Source organism: Meles meles, chromosome 18 (genome assembly GCF_922984935.1).
Source record: "Meles meles chromosome 18, mMelMel3.1 paternal haplotype, whole genome shotgun sequence".
Lineage (NCBI taxonomy): Eukaryota > Metazoa > Chordata > Mammalia > Carnivora > Mustelidae > Meles > Meles meles.
In genome coordinates this window covers 40,214,676-40,235,644 of record NC_060083.1, presented here as the reverse complement: position 1 = coordinate 40,235,644, position 20,969 = coordinate 40,214,676, and positions in this window count along the sequence as shown.

Genomic DNA, 20,969 nt, shown 5'->3' with positions numbered 1-20,969 from the left:
TGCGTTAAAGCCTCTGCCTTCGGCTCAGGTCATGATCTCAGGGTCTTGGGATCGAGCCTCTCGTCGTCGGGCTCTCTGCTCAGCAGGGAGCCTGCTTCCTCCTCTCTCTGCCTGCCCCTCTGCCTACTTGTGATCTCTGTCTGTCAAATAAATAAATAAAATCTTAAAAAGAAAGAAAGAAAGAAAATTTCCAACATACACATCAATGACAGAATATAATGCACTCTCATATGCCCAACAACACCTGGTTTCAACAACTATCCATCAAGGCCAACCTTATAGCATCCAAACCTCTCTATTCAGGTATAATCTATTACAAGTTCGCAATTTTGGCCACAAGTCTGGGTTATTTTTTAATACGAGAAGGAACATGGGATTTAGAGCCTGAAAACGTGTTCCACTCCTTATTAGATGTAGGACCATGGGCGGGTCACTCAATTCATTTGATTCTCTGATTCTGCCTATAAAATGGTGATAATAATACTTGCCATACACACTTCACAAAGCTCTTGTGGAAATGAGATGTCTTGGAAGGGCTTTGAAAAGGAAGTGCTTTACAAGCCCGGGTTGTTAATGCTCTGCCTCTCACTGTGCGTGGCCCGGCGTATGCTCTCAACCAACACTTATCGAGGCTGTTTTTAAGTGCTAGGTCACATGCCAAAGAAACACCTGTTTTTGATCTGAGGTTATGCTCCTGAGTACAGCTGATCCCATCGCAAATGCTGTCCCTAAGTCACCTAGGACAGACAGTGTGTCTCAGCCCTGCCCTCGGAGAATCCCATCCTGTTGGACCAAGAGTCACTCTCATACCGCGTGTCCTTGCTCAATGTCAAGGCCTGCAAAATGTCAAACTATGTCAAGTCTCTAGGGCTGTATCTCTGTGATGGTTCAGAGTAAGAATTACAGAGACAGTGGGACCTCAAAGTTAAGACCTCAAAATTACATTTTGAAAAAAAAAAAAAAAAAAAGAAGCGGTCAAGGACATAACTCAAATCATCCTTTCAAAAATTGTTTAGAGATAGGTCTCACATCCGGAATTTAAATGGATGAGGGGAGACCAGAGAGGGATGCCTGACCTAAAGTCTGGACCTAAAGTGATTTTAGCTGCAGCTGGAAAAGATGCTTTCTCTCTTGTTTTTCTTCCCTTGGAAAGCAGAGAATTCAGGATTTCATCTTTGCCCCAACCCCTGCCTCTTGGTGGCCCATGAAAACAATATTTTCTTGCTCAGCAGGGCAAAACCTCTTATTTCCAGCCATCCTTTTCTCACCTCCTAGTGCCACACTGAAGTCCTCACTGTAGACAGATTTCTCCAGCAAGTGATTTTCTCACCACTGAGCCCCGGCTGTTTTGCCTCCCTGGAGCACATCAGGGCCAGAGCAGAAATGAAAGGACCGAGACAGTGTCAGCTGCACTGGGGCCCAGGTCACTGGTGATCAAATTTTTTAATGAACATGGAGACCAGGGACTTGAAAGGAAGGTCGGGGTTCACTGAAAGGCGAGCACAATATGCGTCTGGTTTATTAAATCCTGAACGTGCAGACATCGATGTCCTTCCAACACCCAGTCCTTCCAGGAACTCGGCACTGCCCTGAGCAGTCAGGGCCCCTGATCTCCTGAGAGCCTCTGACTCCATGCTGTCAGAGAAGTCTGAAGGACATCTAACAAGAGGGACATGTCCCAAGAGTCAGAATCTTGAAGAGATATCTGCACTCCCATGTTCATCGCAGCATTATTCGCAGAAGTTGAGAAATGGACACAACTCAAGTGCCCGCCAATAGCTATATAATAAAGATGTGGTTTGTACACAGAATGGACTATTACTCAGCCATTCAAAAGAATGATATCTTGCCATTTGCAATGAGAGGGATGGATCTTGAGGGTGTTACGTTAAGTGAACTAGAGAAAAACAAATACCATTTTTTAGATTTCACTCTTATGTAGAATCTAAACAACAAAAACAGAAATAGAATCATAAATACAAAGACAAAATTGGCAGTTGCCAGAAGGGAGGGGGGTGAAGGATGGGCAAAATAGGGGAGGGGAATTTAAGAGTACAAACGTCCGGTTATTAAATAGAGAAGTCATGGGGGTGAAAAGTACAGCCTAGAAAATATAGTCAATAATGTTGTAAGAGCATAGTGTGGTGACAGATGGTAACCACGCTTTGCATGGTGAGCTTAATGATAGAACTATCAGATCGCTATGCTTTACACATAGAGCTAATATCACGGTGTATGTCAATGGTATTTTAATTAAACAAATAGTAAATGTAAAAAAATTTTTAACATACTGTAGTGGTATTCAGCCATTAAAAAAAAAAGAAAGAAAGAAATCATGCCATTTGCAATCGCATGGATGAACTTGGAGGACATAATGCTAAGTGAGATAAGCCAGGCACGGAAAGATAGATACTGTATGATCTCACTCATACGTGAAATATAAAAAAGTTAAGTTCATAGACCCAAAGGGTAAAGCAGGAAGTCGTCGGGCACTGGGAGGGAGGGGAGATGGGGTGATGCTGGCCAAAGAGTAGAAACCTTCAGAGCTAAAATGAAGAAATTCTGGAGAACTAATGTACAAGCATAGGGATTAGAGTTAATAACACTGTATCGTGTACTTGAAATTTGCTAAGGGAATAGATCCTGAGTGCTCTCACCACACACCCACACACACACACACATACACACACAAACTACACATGTGTTCATTAACCTGACTGAGGTAATAATTTTACCATATATATGTATATTAAATAATCACATTGTACATCTTAAAAATCATATTGTGTGACCTGAGTACAGACAATTTTTTAAAAGATTTTACTTATTTATTTATTTAAGAGAGCAGAGGGAGAGGGAGAAGTAGGGTTTCCACTCAGCGGGACGTGGGGTTCGATCCCAGGACCCCTGGGATCCTGACCTGAGCCGAAGGCAGACGCTTAACCAACTGAGCCACCCAGGCGCCCCCATATAATTTGCATTTGTCAGTCATACCTCAGTAAAGCTGGGGTGGGGGAGGAATGTGATAATACATGCCTACATTAAAACATTACATACAGCGCGCCTGGGTGGCTCAGTGGGCTGAACCTCTGCCTCGGCTCAGGTCATGGTCCCAAGGTCCTGGGATCGAGCCCCGCATTGGGCTCTCTGCTCAGCAGGGAGCCTGCTTCCCTTCCTCTCTCTCTGCCTGTCTCTCTGTCTACTTGTGATCTCTGTCTGTCAAATAAATAAATTAAATCTTTAAAAAAATTATACACATGCTTTATAACCATCATCACTCTCCTCCTTCTTGGTGGACCTCCTCTGGATCTCTTCAGTATGTTCGGCTCAATTTAACATTTCTTAGTTAGTCCAGTAGGCATCAGGGAGCCAAACACTGTCGTAGGCACTGGGAAAACCAGGACTAACCAGATGATCTCTGCCTTCATGGTCATCAGAGGATTAGCGTGCCCTGCACTAAAGACCAAAAAGGCACATACAGAGAATAAGAATATAGGGGAGGGGTTCCTGACTCCAACAGAGTGGAAAAGTTGACGGCTGAGTGTAAGAGGATGCATAGGAGTCATCCAGACAAAGGAAAGTAGGGAGTGTGTTCTAGATAAGGATGAAAATGTGCTTGAAAAGCCAGGAAATTTAATTGAGATAAAGGTAAGCTATTTTGAATTCAAAAGGTCACTGCTGCGTCAAAGGACACAATTAGCAAGAGTGAAAGGGCAACACGCGGAATGGAAGAAAAGACTAGCAAATCATATATCTGATAAGGAGCTAATATCCAGCATATGTAAAGATCTCCTACAACTCAACAACAACAGAAAACAAACAACCCTATTAAAAATGGCCAAAGGACTTGAATAGATATTTCCCCAATTTAAAAATGACCGATGAGCACATGAAAAGATGCTTAACATCTCTAATCATTAGGGGAATATAAATCAAAACCACAACCAGGGCACCTGGATGGCTCAGTCGGTGAAACGGCTGCCTTCAGCCCAGGTCCTGATCACAGGGTGCTGAGATCGAAACCCACATAGGAACCCTGCTCAGCAGGGGAGTCGGGTTCTCCCTCTCACTCTCTCTCTGTGGTCTCCCTGTCTCTCTTTCTCTTTTTCAAATAAATAAATAAAATCTTTTTAAAAAAAAGAGAGTTATCATATAATCTGGCAATTCCACTTCTGGGCATATACCCAAAAGAATTGAAACTGGGGTCCAGAGATATTTCTTTATAGCAGCAGTATTCAGGATGGCCTAAAAATAGAAGCAACCCAAGTGTTCATCAACAAATTGATGAATAAACAAAATATAGCATAGATGCACAATGGACTATTACCCAGCCTTTAAAAAGAAGGAAATTTTACATATGCCCTGTTGCAACATGATTAAACCTTGGGTTGATTTCGCTAAGTGAAATAAATCATAAAAAGACAATCATAAAAAGACAAATCATAATAAGACAATCATAAAAAGACAAATACTACGTGATTCCACTTATATGAGGTACACAGAGTAGTCCAATCCACAGAGAGAGAATGTGGTTGTCAGGGGCCGGGGACAGGAGGGAATGGGAAGTGGCTGTGTAATAGGTACAGAGTTTGTTTTTCAAGTTGAAAAGAATCCTGGAGTTGGTTGCGTATGTGAATGTACTTAACGTTAGTGAACCATACACTTAATAATGACTAAGGTGGTAGATTTTATGTGTACTTTACCACAATTTTTTAAAAGGCATTGGGGAAGTTAGAAAAATTTGATAAGCACTGGATGCTATTGTTAATTTTTTAGGTATGACGATGGTCCTTTGGTTAAGTAGAACAGTGTCTTTATTCTCCGGAAATGCACACTGAAAAATATAAGGGTGAAGTACAACCAATTTTGAAATGCATGGATGGAACGATGGACACGTAAATAAAGAGTTACATAAAGCCAATCTGACAGAATGCTAACAGCCGAATTCAGATGGTGGATGTAGTGTTCATTGTACTGCTCTTTCAATGTTTTCTTAATATGTGAAAGTTTTCCTTTTTTAAAAAAAAGATTTTATTTATTTATTTGACAGAGAGAGACAGTGAGAGCAGGAATTCAAGCAGGGGGAGTGGGAGAGGGAGAAGCAGGCTTCCCACTGAGCAGGGAGCCCCATGCAGGCTCAATCCCAGGACCCTGGGATCATGACCTGAGCTGAAGGCAAACGCTTAATGCCTGAGCCACCCAGGTACCCCTGTGAAAGTTTTCCTAATAAAAATTTGGAAAAAGTATTTAAATCACTTATGGACCCAGCTGGAGAAAATACACTCAAGCTTCCATATATGCAAAAATAATTAGATTTTTCCAGATGAGTTAGCTCTGGTGTGACTGTGCCCTCCCTTCCCCACAAAAAAAAAAAAAAAAAAAAAAAAAAAAAAAAAAAAAAAAATCCAGCAAAGCAAAAAATAACCATTAGCTATATTAACAGAACTATTGCATTTGTGGTGGGACCCTGGTCAAGTTATTGACCCTCTGTAAGTCTTAGGTTCCATAGGATGCAAAATGAGAATTATATGAATCCCTTTCCTCTTTGGGTTGTGACAAGAATTAGATGAGACCACATATGTAAAAGACTTGAAACGAAAGCCAATATTCAGTAAGTTCTCCCTAAGTGGCTGGTGGGAACAGAAGCATGAGGGAAATGTTACAGTCTTAATTGACCTTGCTTGTGGTGACACCACATAGCACAGTGGGGTCACCTCTGTTCTGGGGGTTCTAAGAGGGTATTCCTCTGGTTCCTTCCGGTGTGATACGGTCCCGTCACACAATGAGCAGCTGGAGGATAAGAGGTTTGTTTCACCTGGAGTGGGAAAAACTGCGGTGGGGAATACCTCATGACTGTACTTCCGGTAGCTGAAAAATGGCGCTAGGAGCAAAGAGTACAAGTTTTAGTGAACCAAATGCCGTCTTAAGTAAGGAACAGCAGTCAAAGTAGTTTGAACAGAAAATTAACTGTCTTAGGAAGGTGTCAGCTCCCCTTCTTTGGCAGTGGGTGGCTTGTCATCAGAGGCTGGATGAAAACTTGGTCATGAAAAGGAGATGGGGATGGGCACCTGGTCCAGAAGCAACTCTTGATCTTGAGGTTGTGAGTTCAAGTCCAATGTTGGGTATAAAGATTACTTAAAAATAAAATATTTAAATTTTTAAAAAGAAAGAAAGAAAAGGAATTTGGGTCAGATAGTCTTTATGGCCCTTTCCAACCCAGAAAGTCTAAGATGTTTCTTAAAATATGGCCCCTGAAAGTGAATGTGATGCTATAGATATGAGTTAGTAAGACAAATACCTCCCTTCATATAATTACTGTTATTTAAATCTTGAAAATCTTTATATTTTGTGAAGAGAAAAAACAAAACCTAATAAATTTGCTCTACCTGTCAGTTATTAAAATTATGCCATCTATGCGACCTTTCGGATCTGTCTCATCTTTATTCTTATATTCATTCATCTTCCCAATATTTCATATATATTTATAAGATTTTTTTCCCTAGGCATTCAGGATATAAAAATGAATAGACAGATAAACAAGTGATAAGAGCAATGTGGTTAGTACCCATCAGTGGGATTAACAAGGTTTGAGCAGAGCAAACAAGTACAGAGATTCACTCTGTTTACGGATGAGGGAAAGACTACTTTGAGGAAGTGAAACTTGAGCTATGTCTTGGAAAAGAAGGATTTTCCAGACATAGAATGGGCAGAAAATCATTTCAGTAAATGGAAGAGCTTATTAAAAGTCAATATACAAGGACTTCTGGGTGGCTCAGTGGGTTAAGCATCTGTCTTTCTTCAGCTGGGGTCATGATCCCAGGGTCCTGGGATTGAGTCCCGAATTGGGATCCCTGCTCACTGGGGAGCCTGCTTCTCCCTCTGCCTGCTGCTCCCTTTGCCTGCTGTTCCCCCTGCTTGTGAACTCTCTCTTACAAATAGATAAAGAAATGTTTTAAAAAATTAAGTAAAACCTTTGAAAAAAAAGTCAATATAGAAAGAGTGTCATGTTTCAGAGGGACAAATAACCACATAAGACTGGATCTCAAGGAACTATGAAAAACCAAGAACATCAGGAACATGTATCACCATTCTAAAAGGGGAGAGACAGACAGAAGACTTAGACATCCAAGCTTCTTTCTTCTCTTCTTTCCACTTCTAGAACCTCCCTCCTAAAACCCCAGATCTCTTCACTCCATAAGCTGGTGACCTCATTCATACTATAAACTTTTAAGTGTTTTTTGTCCTTCAGTTATTGCCATATTTTAAGAGGATTTGCAGATATAACAACCTGGAATAGGTCTCTTCCTTGTTGTACATTCCAGATTTTTTTAAAAGATTTTATTTATTTATTTGGCAGACAGAGATCACAAATAGGCAGAGAGGCAGGCATGGGGTGGGGGTGAAGGAGGCTCCCTGCTGAGCAGAGAGCCTGATGTGGGGCTCGATCCCGGACCCTGAGATCATGACCTGAGCCAAAGGCAGAGACTTAACCCACTGAGCTACCCAGGCACACCATTTCAGATTTTATTTTAAAGATTTTATTTATTTATCTGAAAGAGAGAGAGAGCACATGAATGGGGGAGAGGGACAAGCAGACTCCCTGCTGAGCGGGGAGCCCTACATGGGGCTCCATCCCAGGATGCTGAGATCATGACCTGAAGTCAGATGCTTCACGGACTCAGCCACCCAGGCGCCCCACGTTTCAGGTTTTTCATACACCCCCTCCCTTACTTTATATTTTTGGGGGGAGGGTTATTTATTTTTTTAATTTTTTTAAACATATAATGTATTTTTATCCCCAGGGGTACAAGTCTGTGAGTCGCCAGGTTTACACACTTCATAGCACTCATCATAACACATACCCTCCCCAATGTCCATAACCCCACTCCCCTCTCCCGACCCCCCGACCCCCAGCAACCCTCAGTTTGTCTTGTGAGATTTAGAGTCACTTATGGTTTGTCTCCCTCCTAATTCCATCTTGTTTCATTTATTCTTTTCCTACCCCCCAAACCCCCCATGTTGCATCTCCACGTCCTCATATCAGGGAGATCATATGATAGTTGTCTTTCTCTGATTGACTTATTTCACTAAGCATGATACCCTCTAGTTCCATCCACGTCGTCGCAAATGGTAAGATTTCATTTCTTTTGATGGCTGCATGGTATTCCATTGTGTATATATACCACATCTTCTTTATCCATTCATCTGTTGATGAACATCTAGGTTCTTTCCATAGTTTGGCCTTACTTTATATTTTGATGGGCTTGTATTGGATCTTCCATGCGGACCCTCCTGCAAGGGTGTCAGGTGCAGAGGGTGCCCGCTTCCCTCCAACATTGCCTCCAATGAATTGAAATTCCTCCGGCCTCCATTGCCTTGGTTAACAAGCAAGGCCGATGACTGGAGGAATGGAAGTAAGGGTGGAGAGACTCATGAAGCCCTAAATGGACCTTATTTTTTATTTTTTATTTTTTTATTTATTTTATAGGCAGAGATTACAAGCAGGCAGAGAGAGGAGGAAGCAAGCTCCCTGCGGAGCAGAGAGCCCAATGCGGGGCTCGATCCCAGGACCCTGGGACCATGACCCAGGCCGAAGGCAGAGGCTTTAACCCACTGAGCCACCCAGGTGCCCCGGGACCTTATTTTTTAAAAGACCTCATTTATTTATCTGAGAGAGAGAGAGAGAGAAAGCACAAGCAGGGGGAACTGCAAAAGGAGAAGCAGGCTCCCCCCTGAGCAGGGAGCCCGAAGAGGGACTTGATCCTGAGACGCAGGGATCATGACCTGAGCTGAAGGCAGATGCTTAACTGACTGAGCCCCCCAAGTGCCTTTAACTGGACCTTATTTTAAAAAATAGCTCTAACTGCCCCCTCATGCTCTCCCTGCTGTTTAATGATTTTTATTGAGTCCCGGCCAAAATTGATACTCCTTTTGGTTAGAGGGCAGAGTAACTCTCTGCGAAGTAAGTGAAATAGAGCGTGCTCAGAGTCCCCTGGCTTGCGAAATCACCAAGACCCCTTATTGCAGCGTGTTTTCTCCAGACCGGCTCCGACACACGAAACGAGGACTGGGAAGATGCCTGGCTCCTGCCTTCCCATAAACTGTGGAATTTGTTTGACACCTCTTGCTGGTAAAAGCTCAGGTGAAGGGATTCTGCAACCAGACGAAGGCTGGGATCTCTAAATATGTTGAAAATGTTACCTGTTTTTTCTCAGAGAGGTCTCTCGCGTTCGGGTGTTTGTTCTGCGATAGCCTTTTACCTTGTCAGCTGCTGAGTCCGTGCTGCTGGTGCTGCGGAGCAGACAAGGAAAGGCAAGATCCGCCCGCCACCCCCGCTCCGTCCCCAGCCCAGCCGGCTCATGGGGAGCACCTGGTGCGGAGAGGCCGTAGGCGAGCTGGACCGGGCGGCCTCAGCACCCGTGCTCAGCCCCCTCCTTGTGGTACTCACCTTCCTCATCTGGAGAGGAGGTGACAGAATGGGTTTTCTCTGAGGGGATCACACAAGCACTCTCTCATCTCCTTATCTGCAGACTTAGCAAATTCTTTACAACATCTCATCAAAGAAGGTTTTTGGTTTTGGTTTCGGTTTTGGTTTTTTGATGTTTTGCATGTTCTCCATGTACCGCCCTGGGCTAGGATACGATGAGATGCCTTCATCGGGAGCCCCTCCAAGCTCTGCAAAGTCCGCGTGTTTTTCTTTTTTTTAAAGACTTTTATTTATTTGAGAGAGAGAGAAGGAGAGAGAGACAGCATGAGAAGGGGGAAGGTCAGAGGGAGAAGCAGACTCCCTGCTGAGCAGGGAGCCCGACGTGGACTCTATCCTAGGACTCCAGGATCATGACCTGAGCTAAAGGCAGACGCTTAACCTACTGAGCCACCCAGACCCCTAAAGTTGGCATGTTTGTTTTGTTTTGAATATTTTACTTATTTATTTATTTGACAGAGGCAGCGAGAGAGGGAATACAAGCAGGGGGAGTGTGGGCAGCGAGAAGGAGGCAGGAGCAGGGAACCCAATAGTGGGGCTGGATCCCAGGACCCTGGGATCATGGCCTGAGCCGAAGGCAGACGCTTAAAGACTGAACCACCCAGTCGACCTAAAGTCTGTGTATTTATAAAGAAACAGCAAGCTAGTCCCAGAAGGTGGTTTCTTTGGAGCTAAAGTAACATTTGCATAAAGCAAGAGAGTGGATGGCAGACCCAGGTGGTCTCCTGGCCCTAACCGGTCTCTGTGTCCCTCATTCTCCTCTTCCTGTCCCACCCCAGCCTCCTCCTCATCCTGTCTTCAGGACTCCTCCTTAGGTCCCCAGGACCTGGGCTGAGTTATAGGACAGGCAGCTACTCATGGCCTCCAGTTTCCTGCCTTTCATCTGCTTTGTGTCTGGCCCTGCAGATCAGTGCCGGGAGGCTCACAGGTGGACGAGGTTGGAGATTTGGACTTTTGATCTGCTTATTCCTCAAAGTCTTCAAAGCACTGACCTCTATGTCTACCATGACGGGCATCTCCAACAAGGCCCGGGGGAGGGGGATGGCTGGGAATGGGGAATGTGGAAGAGGTCTCATTCAGATAAGAATAGACGGGGTGCCTGCGTGGAACAGCTGATGCTAACCATAGGGCTCCTGGTGCAGGCTCAAGCCCTGATCTCTGGGTTGTGAGATCAAGCCCTGAGTTGGGCCTCCCTCCTCAGCATGGAGTCGTCTTGGGATGAGATTCTTTCTCCCTCTCCCTCGGCCCCTCCTGCTTGTGCTCTTTCTCTCAAATAAACAAATCTCTTTAAAAAAAAAATGAGTATAGGCAGCTGGGCAGTGATTATCTCTGACCCCAGGGCTGAAAGCCCCTTCTTCTTATCCTTCCATGTATCATGACTCCCATTACTTGAGAAGTCATAGCACCCACCCTCCCATCATAAGAATTTGGAAAGATAAGGCCTCAAAGAGAATGCTTCCCAAATTCGTGTTAAGAGCCCCCTTCCCATGTCCCCCAGGCTTGCTGTAATATACCAAACCTGAATCTTTCAGCTTCGAGATCAGTCGTGTTCAAAGCATCTACAGCTTTCCAAACTGTAGATCTTCTCCAAACTTGGAGAAGACTGCTCGAAAGGGAAGATCCCTAAGCCAGATCCCCCATCACGGCCAAACCCTGGACCGTTAGATGTTTTCACGGACACCATGAGTCAACCAATGCTTGATTTGGACTCTGTTTACAGGAATTTTCAATCTTTTAAAGGTTACAGGGAGAGAGAGATTCTTTAATGGAGCCTGGTGATCTTGGATAGTTGGGTGGGCTTCTTGATTTCTGTTCCCTAAAAAGAAAAAGGCAATGACCTAAGACCCTGAACAGGGCCTGATGGTCTGATAGCTAAGGGTGTGACTGGGGGACGATGACGCGGGATAAAGCCCACGATCCCAAATGCATTCCATATTCCAAATACGTGGACTTACGTATAAATTCTTGAGAGCCAGAGGCAGAAAGAGAAAAGCATGTGTTGCCTTTCAGATATGCAATCTTGGGCACACTACTTATTTTCTCTCCTCCACAGGCTCCCCATAGGTGAGAGTAATGATCATACTAACCTCCCGGAGATAACGGTGAGAAGTAAAGGCTAATAACGAAACACTATATAAATGTCAATAACAACAACAATGATAAGAAAAAACCATAGCTGCTGTCCTCGAGAAGGGAGGTCACGGTGAAACACGGCAGAAGAATTAGAGCTTCCTGGACAGCAATGATAAGAAAGAGCCGACCTGGAGGAGCCGGCTTAGCCCAGGTCATCTGTACTTCCTGACCTTGAGATAATATGGCCTATCCTTCTCACCTGTGCCCATTGTTTCTCTACTCTAATGCTCCTTTCCCTTCTCACAAATTACAGAGGCTCTGCTCAACAAATGTTTGTTCCCACAAACGGCTGCCAATCTGACAGTGCTCACCCTCCCGGAGCTTAGGGATTTGTATGGATTATGGTTTTGTTGACGGATGCAGCCCTAGAGGTCAAGAAGATAAACAGAATTGGCAAGAGATAAAAGATTCCTCTCACTTCTCACCAGCCACTGGCCTGCCCCATTGGCCTTTCCTGCCCAGGCCCTGCTCCCTGGATCAACAGAAATATAGTGACCAGACCAAGGGATAGGATAGTCCCACTCCACTTAGAGCTGATGCGATCACATTTAATATTTTCTGTTCCACTCCGGGCAGTTCATTTTACGGAAATATTGACTACGGGAAGAAGAGCGGGATGGGAAAAGATCTGGAAATCGGGGTCTTAGGAGAAACAAATGAAGGAATCAGGAATGTGCATCACTCTAGAGAAAGAAAGAGCTAGGGTCACACGTGACACTCCCAAATATTTGGGGAGGGTAGCTTGTGGGAAAGGAATTCAGAGTCATTCTGTTGAGTCCGGACAGTGGCAAAGAAATAAGATCGATGGGTGCAAGTTCCAAAGAAATGAGCTCCTAAATCCATATACAGAAACATTTCCTATCATTTAGACCAGTTCAACATTAGAGGAATCTTCTTCTTCTTTTTTTTTTTAAGATTTTATTTATTTATTTGACAGAGATCACAAGTAGGCAGAGAGGCAGGCAGAGAGAGAGGAGGAAGCAGGCTCCCTGCTGAGCAGAGAGTGTGATGCGGGGCTCGATCCCAGGACCCTGAGATCATGACCTGAGCCGAAGGCAGAGGCTTTAGCCCACTGAGCCACCCAGGCACCACTAGAGGAATCTTCTTGGTGAATAGTGAGTTCCCCATTGCTAGAGGTGTGCAGGTCCAGCCTGTTCTAGGGAAGATTGGGTAAGGGTGTAAAGGATAAACATACAGTCTTTTCCATCTCCAAGCTTTTCATTGTTCTTTCGTTTTGATTTGCCCCACCCCTGGGTCTCTAAGGCCATCTCAGGGGGGCACTAGTGAGACTGAGAAAAGAGGGAAGTTCCCAGCAACTGGCAGCTTCAGCACTGACAGATGTCTGGAAATTCACCCACCTGACAGAGAAGTAAAAGGTTTGTGCACTGTGTTCAGGTGGTGCACGGGGAAAGACAGAAGGGACGAGAAGAGAGGTGGGCACTGCAGATTCCTCAGTTCTCTCTATGAGCCAGGAAGGAGCGAGATGGTCATCAAAATACATATCGAAGGGCAATATTGATCTGGGGCCTTCCTTGCCCCAGGTCCCTTTGGCACTGAAATCAATGCTTTCCCTCGCTCTCCCCCTTCTAGAAAGCTGCATTAGAATCTCATTTGGGGACAGGAGCTTCTTTCCCCATCTGCCAAAGGCCAGGGGAAAACACCTCTCCCTGTTCCTAGAAGCAGATGTACAAGTAACTTACTCTTCTCCTCATCTATTCCCTTAAACAACAAAACTCCTCCATTAAGCTTACGGAGTTGTGGAGTGTGTGTGTGTGTGTGTGTGTGTGTGTGTTGGGAGAAGGATAGAGACCTTTCTCTCCAGGCACACATAGAATAAAAACACCTGTTCTTCAAACCTCCAGGGACCCGTGAACTTTTCTCTCCTCCCAAACAAGGGCTTAGACCTCCTTGGGGAGTGGACCCTGCAACTCGGGAACTGCTCCCAGCTCCAGACTGAGGTGGGAAGGAGTTCTGGGGGTGTTGAGTCAGACCCTCCGTGACAATGGGAAAATTCTCCGCATCTTGAACCCTGCCTCAGTTGAAAGGACAGGATGGAAGAGGACCCCCCCCCCCCCCGAGGCTTTGCCTTACCTATGAGAAGAATCTTAGTTATGTCTCAGCAACTGAGCAAACATTTACACTTGTCACCAAAAACAAATTTGAAAACTAAATTTCAAAGGTCTGGAGAGAAAAAAGAGAGAGAGAGAGAATCAGGTCTTTTCTTGTTTTCCAGAGGAGGAATCTAACATTCGGCTCAGCCCGGCACCTGGCAGAACACATTAGTGCGAGAGGTTTGTGTACAGATTATATTAAATTCAAACCTAGGATCCTAGTTCCTGCCCCACGTTGCAGATTTGTGTAAAAGAAAGCTGGAGAAAAAGAAGGGAAAAAAAGCAAAATTTGCTTTAAGTTTTTCCAGTCTCCTGTGTCCATTTGACTTAGAGAGTAATAAAGAGGCAGAAGATCCATATCTATTGTAGATAAACCTACCTCTCATTCAAAAAGAGGAATTTTTAAAAATGGGATTTTCTCGGGGCGCCTGGGTGGCGCAGTGGGATAAAGCTTCTGCCTTTGGCTCAGGTCATGATCTCAGGGTCCTGGGATCGAGCCCCATATCAGGCTCGATCTCAGGGTCCTGGGATCGAGCCCCACATCAGGCTCTCTGCTCAGCAGGGAGTCTGCTTCCCCCTCTCTCTCTCTGCCTGCCTCTCTGCCTACTTGTGATCTCTCTCTGTCAAATAAATAAATAAAATCTTTTTTAAAAATGGGATTTTCTCTACTGAAATAGAGAAGTTTTTCATAAAGGCAGGATTTGGGGCCACACTCATTATTTTTGTAAAGATTTTATTTATTTATTTGATAGAGAGAGAGCACAAGTAGGCAGAGAGGCAGGCGGAGACAGAGTGGGGGAAGCAGGCTCCCCGCTGAGCAGAGAGCCCAATTCGGGACTTGATCCCAGGACCCTGAGATCATGACCTGAGCAGAAGGCAGAGGCTTAACCCACTGAGCCACCCAAGGCACCCCACACTCATTATTTTTGTTATATTTATATAATGCACATTTGAACATTAGATTCCCCCCCCCCCCAAAATAGGTTAGGATGTTGAAGAACGCAAAACTGGGGTTGGTAATAGACACTAACTGGAGACTATTTTTTTTTTTTTAGTTTTTCTATCTGTCCCTTTGTCCCTCATTATTAAATTCTAGAAATAAACACAAGCTCTTTTTCTTTTTCCTGGTCAAGGCAGGATGATGCAGATAAAGTCTACTGAACCGTGGGTCTAAACACCCAAGTGGAAACCAAGGGAAAAAATCAGTTTTACGGATCCTCAGTATTCGATGAAGATAAAGTAGGAGCTTGGCCATGTTTGGGATTTTTTGTTTGTTTGTTCGTCTGTTTTGCTTTGTCTTTTGTTTTTGTTTTGTCTTTGTTTTTGCTTTCCCTCTAAATGCTTAACCACAAGACACCAAACTTGGATTTCCCACCCAGTTCCTTTTCGCTTCCGTTCTGGGAATTCTGGAGAGAGAAATTCGATTGAGGGATCTTTAGCAAAAGGCCCTCCTCCTTTTCACCTGTATGCGGAGAACCCTTCTGTTCTCCACTCACACTTCTCAGAAGTGTTGCTCCGCACCACCTGCAGTCAATACACAAACTCAAGGTGTGGGAGGGAAAAAGAAACTTTCCACGCAGGTAACAATGCCTGTCTCCCCGGGGCCCACCTTCGCCAGCAGTTGCAGCCCATCTGCGGAGCCGTACTGGATTTTTGATTGAGAACACACGTAACAATGCTAGTTTATAGGTAGGTCTGCGAATGCATGAGGGAGGCCAGCGCGACTGCAGGGAAACATATCAAGGTGTAGATTTCAATAGGTTTTGAAATGTTCACCCCCTCGGTGGGAGCCTGCCAGCCTGCAGGCTCTTTCAAAGGCATCTTTGCAATTCCCCATTTCCAATGCACCCAAATTACTGAATTTGAATTGCTGAATAGAGACCCCATGCTGGATTCAGCCCCTTGGCCCCCACATCTACCCCACCCATTCTCTGGGGATGCTGTAGCCTTCCCGCCTGACCGGCTCTTTGTAGATTCAGCCCCCTGGAAAGGATCTCGCCGGCCAAATCTCAAAGGTGGGGATTGAACACTGAGTTCCGGAAACTGACGGAGTGTAAATAGTAGAAACCGGAGGCTGGGGGGGATTGGGGGGAGGAAGTTGGGGCTGAAGAAGAATGTGGGATCGCTCTTCTGCCGCCTACCAGCCTGTGATTGCTTAACATAGAGTTCGAAGACTTGGCCTCCTGAACCGTCAAGCAAGTTAGAGCCACACCCAGGACCCCGGGCCCTTTCTGCGGAGGAATTCCCTCCCCCCAGCTTTGTTCCTCCAGATCTCAAAACATAGCCCCAGAGGAGCAGAAGCTGCAGAGGAATTTTCCTTTTCCTTGACAGTTTTCCCTTCCCTCTTCCTGACTGGTCACTTCCTGTTTCTGTGATCGGGACCCATGCGTGTAGGTCTATGGTCGGAGTAAGCAAAAGGACGTCATCAATTGCCAACAATTTCCAGTGATGGCAAAGGCCCCGCCAGACTGGGTGATCCTCACCAGGGCTCTTCGACCCTTCCAGCAGGGGGCCCTCCTTGCCCCAGGTCCCTAAGGCACTGAAAGCAATGCTCTCCCTTGCTCTCCCCCTTCAGACCCAACAAATGCACACACTGCCCTGTGCTAATTCACCATATTGGATCTAGAAGGCCCCAGACATCCCAAACATTTTTAGAAAAGATGAAAGGAAACCTAGGTGCGTTCGTGTATGGAAGACTCTAGGCTCTGTGGGGTTGAGCTGGGAGACGGAGAAGGAAAGGAAGGCTTATCTGTGACGGGAGCACCTCCCTGGAATCTCCTCACTAGGATCGCTCTGCAGAAGGACGGAGACTCTTCCCTTTTCTACCAACATTTCTACCAGTCTAAACACCCTGGGGGTGCCTGGCTGGCTCTGTCAGTAGAGCGCTCGACTCTTGATCTTGGGGTCGGAGTGAGTTCAAGCCCCATGTTAGGGGTAGAGATTACTTTAAAAAATTAAAAAAAAAAAAAAAAAGCCCAGCTGGACCTTCAAAAATCCCTTGCATTTCCAAAGTTGAGTCTTTTCTTGAGTTTACACTTGCTAAACTAAAGGAAGGCCAAACAAAACCTCTGCGGTCAGCCCTGGGAATAGATTCGCCCTGAAGCTATGAAGTCAACTCGCTCTGTCATTTGCCAGAGATAGACACCTTTTAATGCAGGGCGGTAAGAGAAGAAAATGCCTCCCAATCCCCTCCCATCCCTAACCTTTCATTACCTCCATAGTAGTACACTGATTATGATAATACTCTCAGGCTAATCAAACATCTGAAACTGACACCCCTTCCAAGCACCATGTTTGGGGTGCTCACCTTCTAGACAGGAGCATTTTGCCTCAATCTTCACTTAACAGATATTTACTGAGCGTTTACTACGTGCCAGGCACTGTTCGAGGCACTAGAAATAGAGTAATGAACAAAACAAACAGAAATCTCAGCTTTCATGGACCTTACCCTCTAGACGGCGAGGAGGTAAGGGACTGTGTTCATATATGTCGCTGGGAGTCATGCGCCACCTCTTTATTGTATGAGCTCTTTAAGTGTCTTTGAATATTTTTATTTTTTAAAAAAACTTTTATTTATTTGACAGACAGAGAGATCACAAGGAGACAGAGAGGCAAGCAGAGAGATGGGGGGAAGCAGGCTCCCTGCCGAGCAGAGAGCCCGATGAGATGCGGGGCTCAATCCCAGGACCCCGAGATCATGACCTGAGCCGAAGGCAGAGGCTTAACCCACTGAGCCACCCAGATGCCCCATCTTTTAGTGTCTTTGTAAAAAGAGTCCAAGCTATCACAAGTCTGTGTCTCTGTGGAGAAACATAGTCTACAATACTAATAACGTGTAGATACGTGACCCTTTGCCAGCCTGGGTCGTCTCCAGGACCCAACAGTTCCATTTTAGTCACTCTTAATCCACTCCTTCCCCCCCAAAGACAATCATTTGCTGAGTCGTCTCTCCTCGGGGAGGCCCTGGCTGCTTGCTGGTCCAGCAAGAGTGGAGAGACCAGGGCATGACCCCACGGCCAGGGCCCTTCCCCCGCCCTTCTGGCCTCTTCGATCCCCTGGACAGGCGGCTCCACCAGGGCTGGGGGTGGGGGGCTGCTAGCCATTTTAGGGCTGAACTCTCCATGAACCAGGAAGGGAAGGGGGGACGGCAGAGCAGAGCCAGTAGGAGCAGGCGAGGGAGACCAGGCTTCTGGGCAAACCTCTCTGGCTGGGTAAATATTGAGCTGCCTCATCTCCAAGGTGGGGGTTGAAACAGAGCTGTCAGAGCAGAGTAAACTGAAGGATGCTTCAGGCCCCTGAGGAGCAGAGAGCACATGCTTTGTGGGGCTCCCTCCCTCCTAGGTTCCCTTCCAGGCAGAAAGGGCTGGGGGGCTCAGAATTGTCTGGACTCAGGCCAGTGAGTTTTGAGAGCTTAGAGGAAATGGACTGGGGGTAGGAAGAGAAAGAGTGATTTTAATTAGCTCTAACTATGCCAGTAGGCTATATCCAACAGCAGGCTTCCCCCACCCCACCCTCCCACCCTCCTAACCCCCACCAAGTTTTAACATTCTTTCTTACTTATGTCTTCTTCTATCCTCAGATGAAAGGAGGAGTCAAGCTGCAGTGGGACTATTCAGTTGATATGAAAGACCGAGAAAGCAAGCCCAGAGAGATTAGGTGATTTACCTGAGGACACACAGGAGTCTCCTGATAGAGTGAACTTGGGTCTCCTGACTTCTTATAGAATTCTTTCTGCTCTGAAGTATCTGATCCATTTATTTCCTGATGAAGAGAACTACCACGGACAGATGTCAGAAAGCCTTTGAGCGTCTCCGTTCTCCCAAGAATGGACAGTAAATATTTTGCATCTCCAACTCCTGTCCCACCCAGGACTCACTCTGATTGTGGAAGGCATTTAGAGAGCCAGGGAAACAGCAAAAACTGAAGCATCTGGAATATTGTGATTGAGTCATGCAAAGGAGGTCATTCAAGGGAGTCTTTAGCGTCAGGGAGTCAGGACTGAATCATCAGAAAAAAAGAGGAAAGAAAGAAAGAAAGAAAGAAAGAAAGAAAGAAAGAAAGAAAGAAAGAAAGAAAGAGAGAGAGAAAGAAAGACAGGTAGAGGGGTGCCTGGGTGGCTCAGTGGGTTAGGCCTCTGTTTTTGGCTCGGGTCATGATCTCAGGGTTCTGGGATCGAGCCCCACATCGGTCTCTCTGCTGGGCAGGGGAGCCTGTCCCCCCCCCCCCCCGCCTGCTGCCCTGCCTACTTGTGATCTCTCTCTCTGTGTCAAATAAATAAATAAAATCTTAAAAAAAAAAAAAAAAAGGAAGGAAGGTAGGTAGGAAAAGAAAAGAAAAAAGAAAATTCTGGTACAGCTGCAGGGCGTGCCAATCTTCTGGACAATAGTGAGAATGTGCTCAAAGACTTACACAGTGAAGCTGTCCTGCCAAGAGCATGTCTTGTCCTGACTCTGTACCACTATTCTGTGGGACCACCCTGAATCTTTTCTTTCTGAATTATTTTATTCCATAACAGCAAGCCCCATGGTTATGGGACCAGATGGGCCTGTGGGTGCATGTTTGGGGGCACCTGCCTTCCAGACAGGAGCATTTTGCTTCAGTCTTCACTCACTCAACAAGTAAGTGAGGAGGACAACGAAGGCTGAAGGATATCTGCTTCCATCATGCCAAGACCAGGAACAACTTGGTACAGGAAAGTAAGAGAAAGGCCTTATGCAAATACACACACACACACACACACACACACAGAACTATATATACATACAGAAAATCTCTACTGAATGCACTACCAGGCAGTGTTCTAAGCAGGTCTTATATATCTCATTTAGTCTTCGACATCCTCCATTTTATAGCTGAAGAGCTGGAAGCACCCGGAAATGGAGTAACCGGCCTAGACTCACCCAGCCAGGAAGAAGGGGACCACACGGAAAATTCAGTTACACTTTAGAACCCTTGCCCTCCACCACTCCTCCTGTACCCTCCACCGCCCTAAGTCAGGAACTCAGTGTGTCTGCCTTCAAAACTTCCTGTCCCTCCTCCCACAATGGAGAAGGGAGGAGGAAACTGTGAGAGGCCCAGGTCAGTCTCCCCCCCCCCCCCCGCTCCACCAGTGAGTGCCCTGAGAGCAGAAGGAAATGACAGTGGGTCTCAGCCAGACCCACTGGACCTGTTCTCAGCCTCCAAGAAGGGAATCCCTTCTGTAGCCCCATAACCTACCGCTAGGCCCATAGGCTTATCCGGGATCAAACAAGCTATGAGTGTGAGAAGTAAGAAGGTCTGTGTGGGGGCGCCTGGGTGGCTCAGTGGGTTAAAGCCTCTGCCTTCAGCTCAGGTCATGATCCCAGGGTCCTGGGATCGAGCCCCGCGTCGGGCTCTCTGCTCCATGGAGAGCCTGCTTCCTCCTCTCTCTCTACCTGCCTCTCTGCCGACTTGTAATCTCTGTCTGTCAAATAAATAAATAAAATCTTTAAAAAAAAAAAAAAAGAAGGTCTATGTGTGCACGCCAGAAGGTCTGGATGGGCCCTGGAATAAATTAGGGACCAAAGAAGTGGGAGAGGATATGTTCTTAATAAGGGGAATTATGATTACAGCTCACATTTATTTATTAGGGACTGTTTCCAAGTATTTGGCACATTTTAACTAATTTAATCCCAACATCAACCCTATGAAAATAGGTACTACTATGATCCTTATTTTGTAGGTAATGAAACTGGTCGCAGGGAATTAGACAACTTGCCCAAGGCCACCAGGCTGTGATAGGCAGGGCTTGAAGGAGTTGAATCCAGGTATCCTGGATACTTCCTGGAAATCATCAGTTTTCCTCTCAGGCTCATCTGGATCGGCAGTCCCCCACCCCATCCCCACCCCCCACAATCTCAGTCATCCCAGAGATGCCCCCAGCCTCCTCATCCCAACTCCCTTCCAGCAGCCCAGGGGTATGGGCGCAAGGAATGTTCATAACAAAGAAACTAACTTAAAAGTAGGAACTTCAGGGTTTTTTAAAATCTCTTTTTCTTGTCTCTCTTATCCAGGAGATCAAAGGGCCTCACGTTGGGAGAACAAACGCTGAAGAAAAAGGCAAATGAAAGAAAAGTTCACACTTGGGGCTGAGAAACAGATGGTGTGGAGGGTTGGGTGGAGTGGAGCCTTGACTCCCCAACCCCCCTCAGACGGTGAGGGAGGGGTGGGGAGATGCTCCTCAGAAACCTTCACTTGCAACCAGCCCTGAGAAGAGTTCTCTC